The sequence below is a fragment of the Ranitomeya imitator genome, chromosome 5 (genome assembly GCF_032444005.1).
Source record: "Ranitomeya imitator isolate aRanImi1 chromosome 5, aRanImi1.pri, whole genome shotgun sequence".
Classification (NCBI taxonomy): Eukaryota; Metazoa; Chordata; class Amphibia; order Anura; family Dendrobatidae; genus Ranitomeya; species Ranitomeya imitator.
In genome coordinates, this window is record NC_091286.1 from 147,729,783 (window position 1) to 147,754,237 (window position 24,455).

Sequence of the window (24,455 nt, forward strand, 5' to 3'; positions counted from 1 at the left end):
AGAACCATTGTGGGGAACTTGTGACGCACAAGTGAGGATTCGGTATAAGATCACCCATCTCATTCTCCTTCTTTCATCGGGAAAATTTGTAGATCAGAGTCATGTTCAGGCTTTCTGTGGGACAAATCACATCTACCAATATTAGTAAGTTGATCTTGATGATTCTTTTGTGCTTTTTTAACATCAATACACCATGAAACTAAAGGACAGATTAAAGTATACCAGTGATTAGATCAACCTGTCATTTATCACTAATATTGTTCTCTACATTTTAGTCAGAATGTATCCATTAGTAAATTTGCAGAGATTTGAAGTGCAATGATTGCCAAAACCAAAGACATCATTGTTTTTCTGTTTTACAACTATTGAATACATAAAGAAAAAAAATTGTGTTGATGTCATTTGTGGAGTGTAAGAGGCTTTTCTCTTCTCATAATGTAATAACATCTCTCTAGAATGTGGGTTATAGAGTTCAGCCCCGTGATCACAAAGTAACATCATATCATGGCAATATGCCATCACATAATAAGATGGGAAAACCCTTTTAAGAGTGAGTCTATACTATATTCTATTTTCATTGAAGTATACACTCAATAAAAAATATGAAGAACTGTGAACTTATTGGATGGGTAAAAAAGATATTTTTTATGCCACATATGTTGATATTGTAAGGAGGAGAGCCAGCCTCGGCATGCCTTGTCCGGGACGAGTCCGCAACCATCAATGCTGTCACCCAAGTTGCAGGGGGGAGAGTTTAGTGCACCAGACAGACCTTTGAACTTGAGATATGGGGGCGTGAAGGGTATAAGAAGGGGACAGTGCACAGGAACAGGAACTCGGCGGTAATCCGCAGTGTGCGGAGGCAGAGTGAGAGCCCTCCCGCACTGTACAGTCAGGACAAAGAAGGCTCAAGTCAGAAAGGCCAACGGAGACTTACCGGAGACTGTAAGGAAGAGATGTCTCCTGAGATCCCTGATATTCACTCCCATAGTGTCACTGAGCATGAGTGAGCCCTCCCCATGGCCAGACCACAGGGGGTGCAGTTAGAGACTCGACATCCCAGCCGTGAACCGAGTGCGGCCGTTGAACATATACTCTCCCGCCTGTATTAGCGTTGTGCCAATGCCTAAAAAGAAAGGACTGTCCTCTCTCCAGCATGACTCATCGTGGAATCAGGACCTGCAAAAGGACATTTCAGGACCCCGATGACACCGGAACCCAGGACTCATCTCAGACCAGGATGCCGCTGGATTCTTCAAGCGTTCAGGCCGGAACGCCACCACTATCTTCACAGAGACTGATCCTCAACACCGCCGGACTGATAAGTTTGATACCTTTGTATTTTCCTCAACCCTTCATTGCCCCTGCTATACCTACATCCACCAGGCACAGTTTTATTATCATTACCCCCCTCGTTTACCTTCTCCCTGCGCGGAGTAATGCCGTTTCATTAAATCCCCCTGTTAACCCCTGTTCTGCCTCTGACCATTACTGCATCCTGGTAGCTGCTCACAACATCTAGGAAGAAATCTCTGAATAGAGCTATTGAAGCATACGTACAGTGGCTTGCAAAAGTATTCAGCCCCTTGGTTTTTACCTATTTTATTACATTACAACCTGTGTTTAAATATTTTTTTAATCCGTTTTGTGTGTGATGCATAAGTCTAGGTTGGTGAAGTGAGAAAAGTATAGGAATAAATTAAATTTATGAGATCAAATAACTAAAAATTGGCATGTACATATGTATTCACCCATTTTGCTATGACGCCCCTTGCTGGTGCAAGCAATTATATTCATAAGTCTAATGTTTAGTGAAAGGAGGCCAACCTGTGTACAATCTAAGTGTCACATGATCTGTCAGAATGTACACACCTTTTCTGAAAGGCCACGGATGCTGCAGCACCATTAAACAAGAGGCACCACTAACCATAAGGACCAAGGAGATCTCCAAACGGGTCAGGGACAAAGTTGTTGAGACGTACAAGTCAGGGTTGGGTCATAAAAAAATATGCTAATCTGTGACGATCCCCTGGAACACCATCAAATCCATTATCATCAAATGGAAAGAACATGGTGCCATAACAAACCTGCCAAGAGAAGGTTACCCATCAAAACTCTCAGCCCGGGCAAGGGAAGCATTAATCAGAGAGGCAGAACAGAGACCTAAGTAACCCTAAAAGGAGCTGCAGAGTTCTCATGCAGAGACTGGAGTATCTTCCCAAACGATCACAAGCTGTACACTCCATAAAGGTTGCCTTTATGGAAGAGTGGGCAGAAAAACAGCCTTTACTTACACAGAGAAATTGTAAGGTTCATTTTGAGCTTGCCAAAAGACATGTGGGAGACCCTCCAAATGTATGGAGAAAGATGCTGTGGTCAAATGAGATCATAATTGAATTTTTTGGCCACCAAGGTAAACACTATGTCTGGTGACACACCACCACACCTCTTTACCTCAAGAACACCATCTCCACAGTGAAATGTGGTGGTAGCATAATGCTGTGGTGGATATTTTCCGGCAGCAGGGACTGGGAACATGGTTCAAGCTAACGGGAAGGTGAATGGTGCGAAATGCAGGGATAATCTTAAGCAAAACCTGTTTCAGTTTGCCAGTGATTTGAGACTTCACTTTTCAACTAGACAATGACCCAAAGCATACTGCTAAAGCAACACTTGAGTGGTTTAAGGTGAAACATGTAAATGTTTTGGAGTGGCCGAGTCAAAGCCCAGACTTTAATCCAATTGAGAATTTGTGGTCAGACTTTAAGATTTCTGTTCACCAGAGGAAACCATCTAATATGAAGGAGCTGGACCAGTTTTGCCTTGAGGAATGGGCAAAAATCCCAGTGCCAAGATGTGGAAAGCTCATAGAGACTTATCTAAAGCTACTTACAGCTGTAATTGCCACAAAAAGAAACTCTACAAAGTACTGACTTAAGCAAGGTGAATATTTATGCACACTGAAGTTTTCAAATGTATGTACTATTTGTTGTTTGCGTCACAATAAAAAGAAAACCAATTGTTCACAGTAGTAGGTATGTATATTTATAATGTAATTTTATTTAACTAAGTTCTAGAATTTTGTTAGTACTCATGGTAATCAATCAGGTGCATGATTTAGAAAATAGGGAGTGAAGTATGATGTAGCATAATTTCTACACTGCAAAATCAACAAAAAGTTAAAAAAAAGTATCAACAATGAGGTACTGGTTATAAAGTTTGGCAGGTCTTCACATGTGTGTCACTGTGCCAGGGCAGCCATTTTTCAGTTTCAGTGGTAAGAAGTCAGAAAACAGAGAGAAAACAACACAATTGGTAGAAGATACATTGGAGGAGGGGGGATTTGTAGAAGGACAGAGCTGAAGGAGGAAAGTAGCAGAACAATAGCTGGATAAAACATTAGGAGGAGGAAGAGGGCAAAGTGGAAGAAAAGAAAGCAGACTGTAAAAATAACAAATCTAATAGTGAAAAATAAACGGTGATAGAGCCACACAACATAAGGATTTCTCTGGAATAAGCTGCAGATCAGATCGCAGCTATTAAGGTATCATATTATCCAGCTTCCTATGACCTGCATGCCCATATGGACGGCTTACGAGGGTTAATCCTACTGAAAGATTCCCTTTAGGTTTCTCCCCAAAGACATGATCTGCGTACAAATGTGTTTTGAAAATTAGAAATTTTGATAATTCTGACCCATCATTGTCCATCTAGTCATCAAATTGTTTAGACTGGAAGAAATTTGGGCTGTAAGGGCTGTAGTTCTCCATGGTCAGCATAGCAAATAGCATATGACTTTCATATAACATTAATAAGAGATTGTGAAATCTAACAAAACATGAAACAAATGTGCCTACCTCATAAATAACATCCTAAAGAACTGCCATGTTTTCTGTTAGCCCTTACACTGAGGTGTTCTTTTAGGCCTTTTTTCGGTAACATCATTTCATAGAACCTAGAAAAGAAAGTAATAATTAAAAAAAGATGCATCTTAGAGAAAATATATAGAAAATCTGATAAAACAAATGTTAAAAAGACATATAAATATATTCATAGGTCTCTCATAAGCAATATGGAAAGCAAAGACTTCTATGGGCCCTACTGTACAGTACCTTCCTATGCCGATTTTCTGCGTAGCGAGTTCATGTTTATCGATTTTCATATGAACTAATAATCCAAAAGTAAAATAGTTCTGCCTAGTGCACCAAAGTACAGAGCCGTAGTGACTGGGTGCCCCTCTACACCCTTCCCTCATTGTATGAGCTCTTAGGGTACCGTCACACAGTGCCATTTTGATCGCTACGATGGTACGATTCGTGACGTTCCAGTGATATCCATACGATATCGCTGTGTCTGACACGCAGCAGCGATCAGGGATCCTGCTGAGAATCGTACGTCGTAGCAGATCGTTTGGAACATTCTTTCGTCGCTGGATCTCCCGCTGTCATCGCTAGATCGGTGTGTGTGACACTGATCTAGCGATGCGTTCGCTTGTAACCAGGGTAAACATCGGGTTACTAAGTGCAGGGCCGCGCTTAGTAACCCGATGTTTACCCTGGTTACCAGCGTAAATGTAAAAAAAAAAAAAACAGTACATACTTACATTCCGGTGTCCGTCAGGTCCCTTGCCGTCTGCTTCCCGCACTCACTGACTGCCGGCCGTAAAGTGAAAGCAGAGCACAGCTGTCACCGCTGTGCTGTGCTTTCACTTTACGGCCGGCAGTCAGTGAGTGCGGAAAGCAGACGGCAAGGGACAGACACTGGAATGTAAGTATGTACTGTTTGTTTTTTTTTACGCTGGTAACCAGGGTAAACATCGGATTACTAAGCGCGGTCCTGCGCTTAGTAACCCAATGTTTATCCTGGTTACCCGGGGACCTCAGCATCGTTGGTCGCTGGAGAGCTGCCTGTGTGACAGCTCTCCAGCGACCACACTACGACTTACCAACGATCACGGCCAGGTCGTATCGCTGGTCGTGATCGTTGGTAAATCGTATAGTGTGATGGTACCCTTAGGTCTTGGATTGACACATTGTGTAAATATCACTTTGTTTAAACAACCTAGACATCCACACCAAAGTCCAAGATAAATCTGCACGTAGGGCTTGTACACATCCCTGTCTGCATCTAAATAAAGTATAGAATTGTGTCGTTGACTACACCTTTCAAGCTTGGCTCAAGAAGCCAGATATCACGATAACCTTTTGGTGACTAGTGCCTATGATAAATGCCATAGAGTCTCATCTGTCACCCATAGGCTATTGTGCCCACCAATATACAGACACATAGGCCTAACATATTCTCTTAAGGAGATAGCCGCTGATGTCACCCATTTAGACGAGAAAAAAGCATCATACTGGGCCTAGTAAGTGCAAGAGTCACTAAGGATGCCAGCCGGAGAAGGGAAGACTGTCCTGGTTCAGCTGCCAAGGATTACTGGACTGAACATCGAATGAGGGAAGAACACATTTTTTTGGTCAACTCTTTACCCATTACATTGCAAATCTGACCATCTGGGAGCACAGTCCAAGGCCTCATCCATGTATGATGATAGATAGGGCTTGCTGATGATTTTCTAGCTCACAACATGTCGATAATCCAATGCAGAGGTTTTTTTGCAATTCTCTTAGATAATAAAATGCATTATAAAGTAGCAGCCTTAAAGGCGAACCCATCAGGTCCTACCATGTCCTCCAACCCAGCACTATTCACCTATGTATTACTACATTCCCTGCCTAACCAGCCCTGTATGTTATTTAATTAAATCCATGTTTTTAAAAACAGTCATTTCTAACCTCTGTTTTTCATATTAGGCCTTTGATATGAAGACATCAGCTGCATTCATTGCAAACTGTAAAATGATGATAACTAGTCATAAAAATCTGTAGGCATTTCTTCAGCTTCCAAAAAAATCAGTTTTTAGACGTTGAGTGATCTCCTATCAAGTAGAGAGACCTGTTCTGTGTGATCAAAAAGAATCACGGACGTAAAAAAAAATTGCAAAGTTCCCCAAACATGTGATGCAATTTCATCACTATGAGAAAGAAAATCTCAACATCTGTTGTGAGAGATGAGATCAGTTTTCAGTAAAAGCAGTCATTATTGCCACTGCAGCTCCGCTCTGGGGATTTCCTGCACAGAAGTATGGCGTATACATGTCATAAAAGGACAAGTGAGTTGTGAACGATTGCATCAGCTGATACACGACTGACTCACCCGAGTGTACAGGTGCCACTCCAGCTCTGCGCTTCCTACTGTACTACAGACGGATGGTGCCATCTGTATATCATCTTCCTCAATAAATGTACTTTGCTATTTTTCATGAAATCCACTAGTTTTTTACAGATCTCCAAATACTAACTGATTTTATTCTCTCTGTTTTCTGGTAAGCACTCTCATGGGTGACAGTATGGTCCATGTGATAGCAGATTAATATGAAGAATTAACTGTTCATGGACTCTGCTCCTTCCTCAAACTACTGCTCCTTACCATGGTTCCCCCAGTATTTCACATGAGCCTTCCTATTTTGACTACATCACAAAAATTGATATAAGTCATCAAAACTAGGCATTAGACCTGATGCTATATTGTATGTAGACTGTGTAGGTAGGCTTTACCACAATGATTTATGATCGTTAAGCTGATTTACTGCTGTTAATACTGAAATGACTTCATACTCTCTGTTTCTCCTTTTAGATTTCTTTTTTTTGTAGTATTCACTTGGATATTATATATTTCCATATTTATGCATCTTTAGTTGTATTATTTATTGGCATACCTTTGAACACTTACTATCTTGGACCCTCCTCCTTTGCACAGATTGTTTTTGTACTTTGGCACGGTATTTGGTATGTAATATTCTGTATTTTCTATACTAGGGGGTTTGCCATTCTATAAAGTGATTTTTTTCCCCTTAGATTTAAGCTGGCATGCATTTCTTTTAATGTTTTTAATGGTAATTTTGTGTCCAATTAATTATTAGTATTGTTTTATCTACTACACTGAATTAATTATTAATCGGTGCGCTTGGCCCATTTTCTATAGCTACAACCTATATCAGATCATGTATTTTGGATGCACTAGTAACAATTTGTATCATGTGGAAATGTAATCCATTCCTCTGTGTTTTTGCAATGCTGAAGACTATGGATCTCAGTGACAAAAGAATGGTTTTCATTTTGTAGTGTTGCAAGTAAATAGCCATTTCTGAGAACAGCGTAATGTGACAAGAATAGATTGGTGATTTTTAATAGTGAAATGATATGAAATAAAATGTACATTATATAAACCATGAACTACAAACTGTCCCTAAGGCCACGTTCACACATTCAGAATACTGAACGTGTGACTGTGGCCTTATCTGCCAGGTAGAAAATACTGGCTAAATACTGAATGTGTGACCATGGCTTTATCTGCTAGGTAGAAAATACTGACTAAATACTGAATGTGTGACTGTGGCCTTATCTACCAGGTAGAAAATACTGACTAAATACTGAATGTGTGAATGTGGCCTTATCTGCCAGGTAGAAAATACTGAGTAAATACTGAACGTGTGACCGTGGCCATATCTGTCAAGTAGATTACACTGACTAAATACTGAACGTGTGACCGTGGCCTTATCTGCCAGGTAGAAAATACTGCCTAAATACTGAACATGTGACCGTGGCCTTATCTGCCAGGTAGAAAATACTGACTAAATACTGAACGTGTGACCGTGGCCATATCTGTCAAGTAGATTACACTGACTAAATACTGAACGTGTGACCGTGGCCTTATCTGCCAGGTAGAAAATACTGACTAAATACTGAATGTGTGACCATGGCCTTATCTGCCAGGTAGAAAATACTGACTAAATACTGAATGTGTGACCTTGGCCTTATCTGCCAGGTAGAAAATACTGACTAAATACTGAATGTGTGACCTTGGCCTTATCTACCAGGTAGAAAATACTGACTAAATACTGGCAGCCCTCCCCCGAATCGAATGTAGGGGGGTCTCATGGGAACATGGACCCTAATTTTGCTAATCAATTTGTTTAATGTTCTGGTTTATGGAAGTTTAATAAGGTGCTGGTTGTGACCATATTTGGTTTATTAAAAAAGAAAGTAAAAAGCACTGGCGCTCCTGATAGTCACTAGTGGGGAAACAAAATTGCTGAATGTAGCGTGCTGCTGGTGATTGTGACAGGTTCTGTGTAGACCTGTAAAGTATATAAAATGAAAAAGAGTGGTATTCACCTGCGCTGTCTACAAAAGCGAACAATAAAATGAAAAATAGATGAATAAATGAATAAGAGAGCACTTACTTAATGAGTAATCATTGGTTATGCAGTGGATGTTGCAATGGGTCCTTAAAGTACTACCAGAATCTTAGGGGAATGAGGAGAGAAAAAAAAAAAAGGGGCATCTACTATAAACCTCTGAAGATTGAGCAACCGTGGTCATCACAATACCCGCATCAATTGCAGATACACAGGGATCACGTCTCTTCATTGCACATTTCCATTTAATATCTGAGTGAGTATATATTATAAATCTATTTAGTCTCACTATATTCACCAATTCAAACATTTACCCCCTTTTTTTTTTTTTTTTTCTCTCCTCATTCCCCTAAGATTCTGGTAGTACTTTAAGGACCCATTGCAACATCCACTGCATAACCAATGATTACTCATTAAGTAAGTGCTCTCTTATTCATTTATTCATCTATTTTTCATTTTATTGTTCGCTTTTGTAGACAGCGCAGGTGAATACCACTCTTTTTCATATTTGGTTTATTATTTTCGGCGTAAAGCTGTGGTATCACGAGCTGGAGTTTTTTCTGGCTGGTTTTGGCCAGGTTTTTATCGCGCCTTTTTCTCAGAATTTGATTGGTCTATTCATATAAGACCGGGAAGTTATTGGCTATATGTTATGATCCGGTGACCTTGGAGCTGCATGAGAACTTTCACTGGAGAAAGTGGCCACTATACTGACCGCAACCCTGAACTTAACACGGCAACTAGAAGTAGCCGTGGAGTGTACCTAACACACCTAGACACCTTGTCACAGCCGGAGGACTAAATACCCCTAAAGATGGAAATCGGAATACTATCTTGCCTCAGAGAAAATCCTCAAAGGATAGACAGCCCCCCACAAATATTGGCGACGAGTCGGAGAGGAAAAAACATACACAGGCAGAAAAAACAGGATTTAGCACAGGAGGCCACTCTAGCTAGATAGGACAGAATAGGACAGAGTTCTGTGCGGTCAGTATTACAACCCTTCAAAAAATCCACAGTAGAATATACAAAAAACTTCCTACATCTAACTAAAGATGTAGGAGCGTATATCTGCAACTCCAGTGAAACCAACCAGACAGAGAAAACACAGACACAGTCTAATCTGGACAAAAGAAAAACAAACAAACAGTACTGAAAATAAGCACACTGCATGTGTGCCACAGGAAAAGAAACAGACACTTATCTTTGCTGAACTGGCAGATAAGCAGGAGAGGCCAGGCAGAGATCCAACACTTCTAAAGAAACATTGACAACTGGCAAGGGCTAAAGGATCCTGCACACCTAAATATCCCAGTCAGAATTGTAATTATCCGATACACCTGGCCAGGACTGCGAGTCAGAGACAACTGCATTCCCACCAACAACCACTGGAGGGAACCCAAGAGCAGAATTCACAACACTATAAATAGCCTTAAGTGGCGCAGTTTACCTCAGTCGCATTTGAAGAAAAGAAGATCCCGCCCGCCCTCCATTATTGTAACTGGATGTCGTGTGTTATATTCAAGGGAAAATCGCCCAATTTATTTGGGTGGATTAGTTTGGTATGGTAACATTTTTCTGGTAAACGGTTATGAGATTATTCAGTCATTGCATTGTAATTATATGGTTACCCTGAATAAAACACCACGGTCATTATTTATCCATAATTGTTGTCTGTGTCTTTATTTATTAAATTATGGGTTTTGTGTTACCATGAACATGTGACCAAGTAGAATATACTGACTAAATACTGAACGTGTGAATGTGGCCTTATCTGCCAGGTAGAAAATACTGACTAAATACTGAATGTGTGACCTTGGCCTTATCTGCCAGGTAGAAAATACTGACTAAATACTGAATGTGTAACCATAGCCTTATCTGCCAGTTAGAAAATACTGACTAAATACTGAACGTGTGACCGTGGCCTTATCTGCCAGGTAGAAAATACTGACTAAATACTGAATGTGTGACCATAGCCTTATCTGCCAGTTAGAAAATACTGACTAAATACTGAACGTGTGACCATGGCCTTATCTGCCAGGTAGAAAACTATGTAGCTTGTAAAATAACAAATGTCTATATGGTTCTCTCTGATGCTTTGCACAAATGTGTGGTGAGAGCAGCGGAGGAAGGGGCAGATGAATGTGATCTGCGTGAAACATGCAGATTTTATTTAGCTTTCTATTTCAGCAGAACATGGTAGGAGCCTAGAATGTTCAACGATTTTCCAGTTTCATAAAAGTTGTATTTCCAGGTAAAGTGTGTAGTAAAAAAGAAAAAAAAATACACAAAACAAGTGTTCTTTACTCACCCTCGCTGGGTCAAGCACTGAGGCTCCGCCACTGCCTCAGTCTTGGTTGTTTGTCTGCAGCACTGATGTCACCTCAAAAGAGCTGCAGAGAACCACAAAGCTCAGTGGCTCTGCCAGTGTAGATGGTATTGAGCCACTGAGCTCATTGATTGACGTCAGCGCTGCAGACAAACAGCAGAGACTAGGGCCGTGGCAGAAACTCAATGCTGGACCCGAGGAGGGTGAGTAAAATGCAGTTTCTTTTGCAACAAACTGCACAATTTATCTAGAGGCTGGAAAACCCCTTTAAGTGTAGATATATTGGCACAGGCATAGTTTACTCTATTTTCAATTTACCGCATGTGTCATATTCTCCAGGGGTATATGCTGATAGTAGCTACAATCAGAATGGATGCCAAGGCATCCGTCCACTATAGGGACTAATTGTAAAAAAAAAAGCAATTTTGTATGTGACAGAACAGTTTTCTGGGCACACAAAGGCCAAAAGAACGCATTTTTGGCCCCAGACTGGTGATGGTAGAAGAGGGAAAGTTGAATTATATTTTATGAAAAGTTCCTGAGAACCTTTCACCAAATTTTAAAACTTGACCTGGACACAGGGTGTAATAGTGGCTGCAGAGCGGAATAAAATATTTGGGTTTGTATTTAATTTCACATCTCCATAGAGGAGATATTAACAATCAAAGTATTTGGCACCTAATGAGTTAGATAACTTTAGTGGGTGTTGTCACTAGGGGCATGAACATCCCCTGTAGAAGTGTGTCGTCAGCATGGAACAGTTACAAATCTTTCTGATATAATTTTCCTATATTATATAAATATATATTTATCAGGAATTTTAAACCAAACCATGATTCTATCTATCTATCTATCTATCTATCTATCTATCTATCTATCTATCTATCTATCTATCTATCTATCTATCTCATCATGGTTTGGGTTTAAAAATCCTGATATATTTTTACCAAGATACACAAGATATACATGGATAAGGCCTTGGACTGTGTTCCCAAATTCTAGCAAAAATGCAGGACAAAATAGCGAAATATATTGCTCTAATTTGTCTGAAAAGATGCCGTAAATCGTGACGAAAAGCTGATGGACCCATTAAAGTCAATGGGGTTTGCAGGGCACAGGTGCTTGCTGTTATGTGACGATGATTATTCATACGGATTAGCAGTATATTTGAGCATTGCATAGCAGCGCTGAGAGGGAAGTGTATAGCGGTGTTATGTGGGCACTATAGGTTAGTATTTTAAATGGTGGTATTATAGAAATATTGCTTGATATTAATATTGTACACAAAATTGTAAATTGATTTTGGGATTGAATGTCAGTATTTGTGTAACGTATAGAGAAATTATTAGTGGTAATATGTGGATACTGGATACATCTACTGGGCCAACAGGATAACGTTTTTTTTTTTACATAATGTAGCCGTATTTAAATGTAAAAAGTGCATGTTTCTCAATCAAATGGTAGAAAAGCCCATTCTGCGTGGTGCCCGGGGCTTCATAAGACTGTTTCAGGAAAGTAGCGCATTATCTTCTAAGTCTTCTTTGTCACAAGACAGAAAATGTATATACAGTACAAGATGGGGACAAGGTGCATTCTGTTACTCTCAGTCACTTATTAAAGCTGAGTAATTTACACATTACACATTTCCAAACCTTCTGCATCTTTGCCTTTTACTAATGTGAAAATCACATTTGCCAAAATAGCGTTGGCCAAATTCTATATTTAAAATGACTGGTCCCAAAAGCCTACGACTGTAATGTAAGTGATCCGTCCTCAGCGCACACATCTAAAGGTGACATGCGGGTATTCGCTTTATTACACCACTGTTACGTGAATCATTTTCGCTGTCACTAAATGAGTCTGCAGCTCTTGTTTGTCAGTCTGTGCCGGCTGTAAAGGAATTAAAGGGTAAACATATTTTGCTGCGAGTCCGCAATGATTCAAAGTGAGAGAAGCAGAATAAATGCTGGTCTATAGATTCAAATTAGTTATTGGCAAAATATGCGATCTAAAATAGCTCTTTCTGTACGGTAAACAATCTAACCTCACACAGGAAACAAGCTGTGAAGACCAGTAAGAACAATTCGAGGGAGCTGGGAAAGTCACAGCATGTTCTAAAGAAGACATAACAGAGAAAAAAAACTTTTTGTTTCTTTATTTTGAAAAAAACAAATAATATGTAGGTCGACACCATAATATAATGAATAAAACATAGATAGACAAAGTAACCGGCACAGGCAGCAGATTGTTTTATGAGGATAGCCACACATTACCAAAGCTGCTGTTGACCTTGTGATCTGCATTGTGACTAGTAAACTCAGACATCGGCAGCTGCCCACACTCTAGCCCCAGATCTCAGATCCACGCCCGCACTGGCGCAAACTGACAAGACCACGTTCTAATTTGAATAGCGAGACAAATGTTTAACAATATGGGAGAAAGAGCCAATCTATTACTCCAGGGATCCCTCTCATATCGACTTTATACACAAGTCATAAAAGTGCGGATTGGCAGGAAAGCACAGACAGAGTCATCAGCCAAAAGCCAATAAAAACTAAGTGCTGCAAATCAGAAGGAAAATGGAAACATGCACAAGTTGGTTTGCCAAGCGCTAATTGTTACAGAAACAGAATACAGGTTCAGACTAGGTATAAATAGAAAAAATAATGTAATACGAGTCTGCACCAGTCGCCCTAATCTATTCCAGAGCATAGGTGTAGAATTGTGTCATGGCTCGCTAGTGTTACATGCAATCAGATATTACCGCTTTGCTACAAGCGGTCTTCGCTGGGCTCTTTGCGTAAAAGGATATGCGCATGCAAATATAATGATATTTACAGGTACATAGCAGGGCTGCAATCAACATCTGTTTCTCTGCTATAAAGCAACATTTAGTAGGTTTACCTGTGGCTTTATGGAAAACCCCCGATAATAACCTAATTTATTTATGCTTCATCTGAAGAGCGGAAAATACCTAAGAAAGACTAGATTATTGAAGCTGACGTTAAAGGTGTAAAGCTTTATTAAATGTTTGTCATACAGTGACTATTAAGCCACATTCACACTAGCAGTATTTAGTCAGTATTTTACATCATTATTTATAAGCCAAAACCAGGAGTGAGTGATATATACAGACGTGGTGCATATGTTTCTATTATACTTTTCCTCTGATTGTTTCACTCCTGGTTTTGGCTTACAAATACTGATGTCAAATACTGACCATATACTGAACATGTGAACGCGGCCTTAGAGGGACACTGGTATGGTAAATATGGGCTTTTAAACAAATTCATGATTGTATGCAGTATGTTGTAACCAATGATCATGAAACAGTTAATAAAACGCAAGCATTTCAAACACGTCGATGTTTTTGTATATGAAAACCCATCCTACGAGTTTTTATACCCACATACACCCTTTACACATACACCAATACTTATTCATACACACTCCCATAAATCTTAGTATTGGCGTACAGACCCAGGGCCACATACAGTACATGCACTTACATATACACAGAAAAAGACATTCACACAAATGCCACTTACATGGATATGCAAGGATACACATGCACTTATAGTACATACTTATACATACAAAGGTATGCCACACTTGCATTTATACGGCTATACAGTACACATATACAGAGCATATATATGCAGATACACAAACATACACTTATAGGCATACAAAAATATACACACATACTCAGACACATACACAAATCCATATGCACACTTATATACATACATACCTATTCACAAACACATACTCTAACATACACACATAAGGACCGTCCAGTAAACTGATAGACAATCTGCTTGCAATTCTAGATTTGTACATTTAAATCACCAGCAGTACAAAAATCATTTTCCATGCTGCTCTTAGAAAACTAAGATGTTTTGCACAAGAAAAGGTATTAGTGTAGTTATTTATTTCTTTCAATAGTTCACGGAAATTAGCGATTACACAAGATCATGTTGTGGCTTTGTTCCTCTCGTTACATATCTCGGGTCCTTTTACTCCACTTCCATAAAACCTGACATACACTGATATTTACTGGTATATCGTTCATGGTAATTGGAAACACAGCCCTGATTCTGAAAGTGAATTTAATGTAACGCGCTCCATGTAGTGAAGGAATCTAAACTGAATTAAATACAGAAGCAAAACCTGCAACTCATGGTTGTGTTTTATGGCGAGTCCATGTTTAAAGAAAAATTGTCTTCCACTTGAAAAGACGTATGCTGTTTTCACATTACTGACTTTAGAAAAGGTTAAACAATTTTTCCTACCGAAACTGAGTGGGTTGTGAAAGAACATTTTTAATGAAGAAAATTTCCCCATTGCAGCTATTTTATTATCACCACCAAGCCATCAAGTTTCAGTCTGAGCTATTTGTATGTATTTAGAAAGGCACTGATAAGATAAACTAGCACAAAAACAAAGACCTCATCCTATATTTCTTGGTTTGATTTGAAGAAAGTCAGAAGTATTTTGCTTCAGTGACAACCCTGAAAATGTCACAGTCTTCTAAGGAGGCAAGAACAGAGTGTGTATGTAACGACGGAGCAGGAAGCCGTTCATGACCCGGTATTTGTAACACCATTCCTGGCTAAATGATGCAAATCTGACTTTACGATGGGCATGGCCGTGAGGATACAAAGGGTTAATGCGGCACAGACTGCTCTGTCCCAGGTATATCCTAACATGTTAATTGCGATATACACCACGACAGCATTTATTAATACACATACAATGGTATAATTCTACGAAGGCTGATAACGGTGAACTAAACGTAATAATCATACCATTCAGTGCAAAGGCAAAGGTGGTATTTTTGGAATGTCTCAGGTTATTCATATTCCAGAAATAAACTACAACACAAGAAAAACTATCAATGATGATAATTGTTATCATATATGGTGACAGAGCTGAAGCAGAATGCAATCCCAATGCGTTACTGTGATATTCAATAGGACGCAGGCAAAACTGATATCTTTTCTCAATATAACGTTCATTGAGATGAATGGAACAGCTCTTCTGCAACAAATCTGCTGCATGTGAATATATCCTTAAATGAGAAACTTACTTAATGTCGAAAAAACTGATATACTGTATGTATAATAAAGCAAATATTCTATAAAATCATGCACAGTATTTATTTACTTCTATAGGTCTCGGCCTTTGAGACCACAACCACTAATCAAGGACTATCACTATGTTCAGCAGGATTGTTATAAATATACCCCTGATGTTTACAATTGTATGCTTCTATAGAATTACTTTCTACCCTGTGATTTACGTGTTCATTTAAATTTGTATTGAAAAGTCTGGTTGACTATGCCAAGCATACTAACATATACCAGCCCAACTGAGGCCAAAAGGGTACTCGCCTGCCTAAGGCTAGTATAAGGGCGTCTTAGAGCCTGTTCAGATAAGTGTGGTTTTAGTCAGTCTACTATCCAGGTGTGCAACAGATTGCACATGAATGAAGGCAGCGATTTGGATGAGCCTACAGAGCCAGGAGCAGGCATCCCATTGGCTGCATAGGGGCCCAAGAGGTAAGGGGGCCCATTTCTACCTTTAGAGCAGTAAGCAGCTTCTGTGACATACGCATTATTGGACTGGTTCTCACACAGGGGCCCTCTTCTGTCTGCAGTCAGAGCCAATAACGCCAATAATCTGCCGACACGCTTTACTCTACATCAGCAGAATGTTCTGGTGTACAAGCAAATGTCCAGATAAAAGGTAGCGGGAGCCTAGCCCTGGCAAAACTCAGCGCAAACTATGTGATGTTGGCAAATCAACATACCCATATAAATGATAGATGGAAACCTAATGCAATTCATTTTTTAGTTTCCTAGTTGGCCTCAAAACTAAGGTCTCAGGCCTAAAAAGAGAGTGACCTTTTAAGATAGATTCTCATTGCTACAGCCGGTAGATCAGCATTCATTTACGATATTGCACCTTGTCATGCTGAGCCTAAAAATTCTATATATTTCTCTATCCTGAGCTCTCCCAATTCAAGGCCACTACATGGAGCAGGTACTGACAAGTGATGTGGTAAAATGTTTTTCCCTATGATCACTAACTTATTGTCAGATCTGAGAACATTTCCATTCATGGAGGATATATATTCTTTTAATAGACAAATAGTAGAGTATGAAATCATTGTGAAGTTCTCTCCTCCTCCTAGATACCACTGACTGATGGCTCATTAATATTGTTCTCATTCTTTACACATTAAGAATAATTAGTACATACAGATCTCTTAATAATTCACCCTGCAAATATTGCGCTAGATTTCCTGGTACACGTGATGACGTCCTATCTGCAAACATTTCTATCCTCACTGAGCTGATGTGCTATGGAATATGCATGGGTAACACTACCCACATATCACTACATCCGAAGATATAAATTTCATGTTTTTCTTCATTTAGTATTGGTTTTTAGTATATGACATATAAAAGCAAAAAGCCTTTCCGACCCACTGAACTCCCAACAATAACTGGGGAAACACAGCCGAAATAAAATATATACTGTTTGCTGTTATTCTACCAAATGCTGTTATCAGCTAAATCTGACATCTGGGGCTTAAAACAAAAATATATCTACAAAAGCCACAGAAAACAGGGTGCACTTATTTATTGACTCCAGTACACATCGGATCTGCATGCAGAGCACTGGATTCTTTTCTGTGCCCCTAATAACAGCTAAATAGAGCTGCCTAAAAAAGTGTGAGGGGGCCTCGGATTGTGGCAAATGCGCAAGCTCATTCTGAAACTGGAAATATTAATATGCAAAAATGTTTTCGAGATGAACCTTGCCATATGCATCTGTAACATATTCTTTCTACACCATAAGAAAAAAAAAATGAGCCCTGTCTTCATGTACTGAACCCACTGAGGACCCTTTAGTTTATTAGTAAAAATAAAACCGCAATACAGATATTGACTCAGTTAATGCCACATTATCATTGGTTACAACTTACAATTAGCTGATATATTATGGAGCAGCCGCAAATACCTCATTTAGAAATATTTAATGATCAGAATAAAAATAACAGAGCATCATTTCTGTTTGAGATTTTATGCCAATGCCTCTTACATGAGTCTTGACCGTGTTAATTACACTATTATTAATAAGTGTTAATTATAATATTATTTTGCCATTTGAGCACAAAGAACACCCATGTTTTATTTCTAAATAAATTAATGTAATTTGCTTGAGGTTTATTTTAACTATGCCGTACATTGCTGATATTGGGCTACAATTCTATGATCGCCTATCCGTTTAGGTCAGCAAGAAAGCCACATATTCTAACATTGTGTACGCCCGTCTGTACGGTTGTATTCGTTGAAGTGAAAGACGGCTGGTGTTTGACGCGCTGCGGGAACACTCATTTCATAATGCCAGCTACCTACACACAAAAGAAAAACAAACAAGATATTTCGATCTGTTTGTTATACATGTGACACCAAATGACACCTCAGCCTTGCGGTACGATATTAATACTGAAACCAAACATCATGCTGATAACTGTGTTTCAACAAAAACTTTGGTTTTCAGAAACAATAGTGTACGAGAAGGAGGCGTGGAGTTCTACCTTCTTTGTCATAAAAAGCAACATAAAAAACAGTAAACACTTTCATTTATGGCACGATAGGCTGCGAAAAATTGTTTTTTACCTTTTTACTACTTTTATATATATATATATATATTAATGTAATAACATACATATCAAATTATTCTGTATGATGTGTGGATTCTTGCAAAAAAAAAAAGCAGATAAGGATACGAATTTTGTAGAATAGGTCACATATAGTTCCTTTAGTTTGATTTCCATATTGAATTGAAGGGGTCTTTTTATTTAGGACGTTATTGACACTTGGAGAAAATGCCTTTGTAACTGACATTGACAGTAAATCTATATGTATTATGACTATGGATCATTTTGGTTGTTTTTCTATTAACGTTCAGCTATGTACCCACTTCTCAGTACTTACAGCACAGGAAACAATAATGTTTAACCTATCTTGGTTTTGTGGCTGTCTGCTTATTTAGTTGGGATCTGTAATTTAATCATTTTTCAGTAATTTATTTTTGCTAAATGGTCTTAGGTTCACATTCAAGAAAAGATTAGAGGTGGTCTTCTCATGAAAAAAAAAATAATGCTGCTTGCTATCATTTTGATAAAATTACTTTTAATGTTTTATCTGCTGCAAATTTACCATATGTCTGAATGCCGAGCTCTGTATAACCCTGCTGGCACCACTGACTGACAGCTTTCTGACCAGGTCCAGTGTACGCTGAAAGCTGCTAATACTGGGGACGGGGTTCCACAGAGCCCATGAATATAGAGGACTACCTGGAAGAAGAATTACTAGTACTCTAGTGATAATCTCCTGCTGATAAAATTGTCATTTTATGAAAACTACAGTACAGTAAAGTGTCTCTATATTATACTCCTCTCAGATTAAGTGGCAAAAATCTGGAGACAGATTCCCTTTAAAGGCCACAATTAAGCCATCTGTATAGATTTACTTTGTTGACAAAGAACCATAAATAACACCAAATAGTCTTTGTGTTTTTCATCTTAGGCCCAATCACTTGTTGAGCCACATATTAAAATCTCAGCCACCACATGTCTTTGGACCTGTTTCTTGGGCCCTCAGATTATGAGATGTGTAAAACACCTTACAAATATGACAGTAGCACAACAATAACAATTGGCACAAAGGCAAATGGATTCCCTAAGACAAAGAACGTTTAGCTCCTGATTTGTAGTCTTTAGATCCAAACTACTCTACACTCAGATCTGGGCTACATTGTAATATTTGCAATACGCATGATACGAAAAGGAAACCGCTGTATGCAGCAATCTTCAGCAGTCAGAAACGTCTTTGATGCCTAATCTGTGACACACAAAGAGCCTTCACTTTTAGGGATTTTTTACGCTGAAATCACTAAGCCCACAGGTATATAATCTCTGACAATATCAGGGGAAAATGACACATTTAGAAACCTCTCGGTAATCAAATTCTTTACTTTCTCTGCAACTTCACCTAACACAATAATTCCTGAAAAGTAGCACTTTAACTTCAAAACAAACATTTATGAGTAACACTGTATAGACAAAAAGAAGGAAATTAATGCTGTTCTTCATAAAATGTCCAATAGTATGAACATTTAAGTTATACAAATTAATTTTACGGCATAACTGGCTTTTTTTAAATATTTAGTAGTCTATAATTGAGGCCCCATGTCATTAATGTGGCATATAATGGGATCAATACCCAAATGAACATTTGGGTGGGATTGTCAAAACATTTGAAAAAAGCCCCTGCGCAGGCCTATATGTTGCAACAAAGTGGATATCCAAGTCTTTTGCCATTTTTTTTTGCTACTGATGCTGGCAAATCTCTTTATTTTTCTGTGGTTCAAAGTATTACATGCCATGACTTTAATTGACACTCAAACAGCTGCATATGAATATTGTTTGTGTGAATACTCCCTGTACTTATTGCACATTTGCCATTACCTAAGACTCTATTGTGCATGCAACATATAGTAATGTTATTGCATCTCCATGTAGCCGTCTTGTTTAGCAAGTTCAGTAGCAGCAGGAGTCTGAAGAGCACATTGTGCTGCCTACAAGGAGGTCTCCTCACTAATGTTGTGCGTGACTCCTTCAGGCACTAGGTAGAGTGTCTTCTGGCCCGATTCAGATTCCTGTCGTAAAAGCTTTGAAAAGTCTCAAAAATGGCCCAAATCGGAGTAGCAACAAAATTTGGCAACTTTTGGGGTTTTCTCACAGCTCTGAGAAAATAGGCAGAGCTGGGGTGGGACGCGGTGTGGTTATTGCTGCTCATCAAGTTCACAAGAAGCGGCGTTGGCTGTGCCACAAATCTAACTTAAGGAGGATTCATGGCAAGGAGGCAGACACAGGGGTGTACGCCACTCGTCCAACGCTCCTGATTCATGAATTATGAGGTCTGACTCCAGCATGCCCAATCATCAAGACCGGCATAAATAACACTAGCCTTGATTAATCGGACCCTTTCTCTTTTCCTAATTTCCATGGAATGCTGCTTGGCCACTGCCTCTAAGGAACTACAAGAGTAAGACCGCCATCACTCATGCAGTATTTAAAGTCAAAATCAAAAGTGGATACAATGAAATGGAGAAGTACAGGAAGATTTGGTTGCTTTCTTCCTATTGGATCCAATTTGGTTGATGTCTCCTACACTGCTGTGTCTGCTTCAGGTACTGACTGTGTTACAATACAAATATGAAAACGATGATCATAGTTGGTATAATTAGTTACTCATACTGTACATATCACGTTCACATGTACCTAGAAGAATTGATGCAGCTTTGATGGACAAAGGGTGGTCACAACAAATATTGATTTGATTTAGATTTCTCTTTTCTTCATTCACTTTGCATATTGTTACTATGTGAAAAAAATACTGCAAATTAAGAATACTTTCAACCCCTGCCTTAAACCTAAGCACTGTACTGTACAGGTCCTTCTCAAAAAATTAGCATATAGTGTTAAATTTCATTATTTACCATAATGTAATGATTACAATTAAACTTTCATATATTATAGATTCATTATCCACCAACTGAAATTTGTCAGGTCTTTTATTGTTTTAATACTGATGATTTTGGCATACAACTCCTGATAACCCAAAAAACCTGTCTCAATAAATTAGCATATCAAGAAAAGGTTCTCTAAACGATCTATTACCCTAATCTTCTGAATCAACTAATTAACTCTAAACACATGCAAAAGATACCTGAGGCTTTTATAAACTCCCTGCCTGGTTCATTACTCAAAACCCCCATCATGGGTAAGACTAGCGACCTGACAGATGTCAAGAAGGCCATCATTGACACCCTCAAGCAAGAGGGTAAGACCCAGAAAGAAATTTCTCAACAAATAGGCTGTTCCCAGAGTGCTGTATCAAGGCACCTCAATGGTAAGTCTGTTGGAAGGAAACAATGTGGCAGAAAACGCTGTACAACGAGAAGAGGAGACCGGACCCTGAGGAAGATTGTGGAGAAGGACCGATTCCAGACCTTGGGGAACCTGAGGAAGCAGTGGACTGAGTCTGGTGTGGAAACATCCAGAGCCACCGTGCACAGGCGTGTGCAGGAAATGGGCTACAGGTGCCGCATTCCCCAGGTAAAGCCACTTTTGAGCTACAGAGAAGCAGCACTGGACTGTTGCTAAGTGGTCCCAAGTACTTTTTTCTGATGAAAGCAAATTTTGCATGTCATTTGGAAATCAAGGTGCCAGAGTCTGGAGGAAGACTGGGGAGAAGGAAATGCCAAAATGCTTGAAGTCCAGTGTCAAGTACCCACAGTCAGTGATGGTGTGGGGTGCCATGTCAGCTGCTGGTGTTGGTCCACTGTGTTTCATCAAGGGCAGGGTCAATGCAGCTAGCTATCAGGAGATTTTGGAGCACTTCATGCTTCCATCGGCTGAAATGCTTTATGGAGATGAAGATTTCCTTTTTCAGCACGACCTGGCACCTGCTCACAGTGCCAAAACCACTGGTAAATGGTTTACTGACCATGGTATTACTGTGCTCAATTGGCCTGCCAACTCTCCTGACCTGAACCCCATAGAGAATCTGTGGGATATTGTGAAGAGAAAGTTGAGAGACGCAAGACCCAACACTCTGGATGAGCTTAAGGCCGCTATTGAAGCATCCTGGGCCTCCATAACATCTCAGCAGTGTCACAGGCTGATTGCCTCCATGCCACGCCGCATTGAAGCAGTCATTTCTGCCAAAGGATTCCCGACCAAGTATTGAGTGCATAACTGAACATTATTATTTGATGGTTTTTTTGTTTGTTATTAAAAAACACTTTTATTTGATTGGATGGGTGAAATATGCTAATTTATTGAGACAGGTTTTTTGGGTTATCAGGAGTTGTATGCCAAAATCATCAGTATTAAAACAATAAAAGACCTGACAAATTTCAGTTGGTGGATAATGAATCTATAATATATGAAAGTTTAATTGTAATCATTACATTATGGTAAATAATGAAATTTAACACTATATGCTAATTTTTTGAGAAGGACCTGTATAAAGTTAGGAAAACTAAAGTAAATACTGTCAGATTTTGTGATAATAGCTTTGTTCCTTTCATAAAGAAAGTGTGAAGTCAGCTCTCTGCATCTCATACTGAGTTCAGGGAGCCTGGATGACTGGAGATGCTGGATGGATTTAGTAAGACGGCATGTAAGATGGATCTCTGTGTGTTATGGAGCCGCAGGAGAAAAAAAAAGGATAGAAACAGCAGCAAACAGCAATCCTGTCACACCTTGCGTGCTGTAGCACTCTGCCTTTATACTGTATGTAGTGAGAGACTCAGATCAACAATTCACAGGTAACTGATTTTTTCTTTTGCAGAATAACCCATAGACACTCCTTTATTATACATTTAGTACATTGCTAAAAAATAACAATATTCAGTTTCAGATAAATGTTAAATAGTTGGAGGCGAAGGAAATTTTGGCCTGATATTTGTTTTGTGTTTGTTTTTCATTTTACATTTGAATGTATGAGAAAAATAGGTTGATTAATGTTCCTTTAGATAAGCATGATGACAAAATGGCAAAACAGGCCAAGACCTGCCAGATCTGAGCATAAGTCTCTACTTCACAATTCATATGCTGTACAGAATCAGCCACTCAACTCACATTTGATATATCGCAAAGAAGAGAATTTCTCCAAATATTGTACTCACTATTGTAAAGTGAAAGTAAAAACTGTACCCGTGTTTCTGTAAAATATAGCAAAAATACCTGTGGACCTTTCATTCCATCTGACCTACCTGCTTCCTCTGCGCACCCCAAGACCGCAATACACTTGACTGGTAATTTACTTATGAAGCTTATTTGAGAAAAGTAGAATAATTTCTTCTACTGTGATTTTTTTTTTGCACATAACCTATATGTACTCTGAATTTTTTTTTGTGACATATTGTACTTAACGTTAGTGGTAAATTTTGGTCTACATGATTTTCATATAAAATGAAAATATCGAAAATTTGCCAAAAAAAATAGAATATTTGGCAATTTTCAAAGTTGATCAGCAATTTCTCATTTTTACCACAACATTTGCAAAATCATTTTTTTAAGGGACCGCATCCCATTTGAAATGACCCCTCAAAGTTTTCAATACCACATTCAAGAAGTGTTTAAACCCTTTAGGGGCTTCACATTTTCACCAAAATTTTTACTTTAGACCCAATTTATTTTACTTTCACAAGAGTAACAGGAGAAAATGAACCCCAAAATTTGTTCTGCAATGTCTCCTGAGGATGTGCATAACCCATATGTGGGGTCAAACTATTATTTGGGCAATTGACAGGGCTCTGAAGGGAAGCAGCACCGTGTGACTTTTTGAACACAAAAATGGCTGCAATCGAGAGTGGATGGCATGTCACGGTTGGAGAGGCCCTGATGTGCCTAAACAGTGGAAACCTCCCACAAGTGACCCCATTTTGGAAATTAGACCCCTCTAGAAATGTATCTGGATGGGTGGTGAGCACATTGTACCACAGATTTTTCACAGACGTTTATAACGTTGAACTGTGAAAATTAAAAAATAAAATGTTCCTGTAAAAATGTTGGTTTTGTCCCAATTTTTTTATTTTCACGAGAGTAATGGAGCTAAATGGAGCAAACCCATATGTGGTCAAACACTACTCTTAAGGCACAGTGCAAAGCTCAGAAGGGAAGAAGCACCATATTGGAGTTCAGATTTTGTTGGAATGGTTAGAGAATGCCATGCCACATTGGCAGTGCCCCTGAGGGGTCAGAACAGCAGAAAC

General features: G+C 39.1%; 1 protein-coding gene across 9 annotated transcripts in view; it reads right to left on the reverse strand.

Annotated features, from left to right (window-relative positions):
• The window catches only part of LOC138681586 (uncharacterized), a 1,359,044-nt gene that overhangs the window by 790,806 nt on the left and 543,783 nt on the right, over positions 1-24,455 (reverse strand). For all 9 annotated transcript variants that reach the window (XR_011321937.1, XR_011321933.1, XR_011321935.1 and 6 more), the window contains one exon: positions 3,858-3,955. The gene's annotated coding sequence lies outside the window, so the exon portion shown is untranslated. The remainder of the gene's footprint in view (positions 1-3,857; positions 3,956-24,455) is intronic.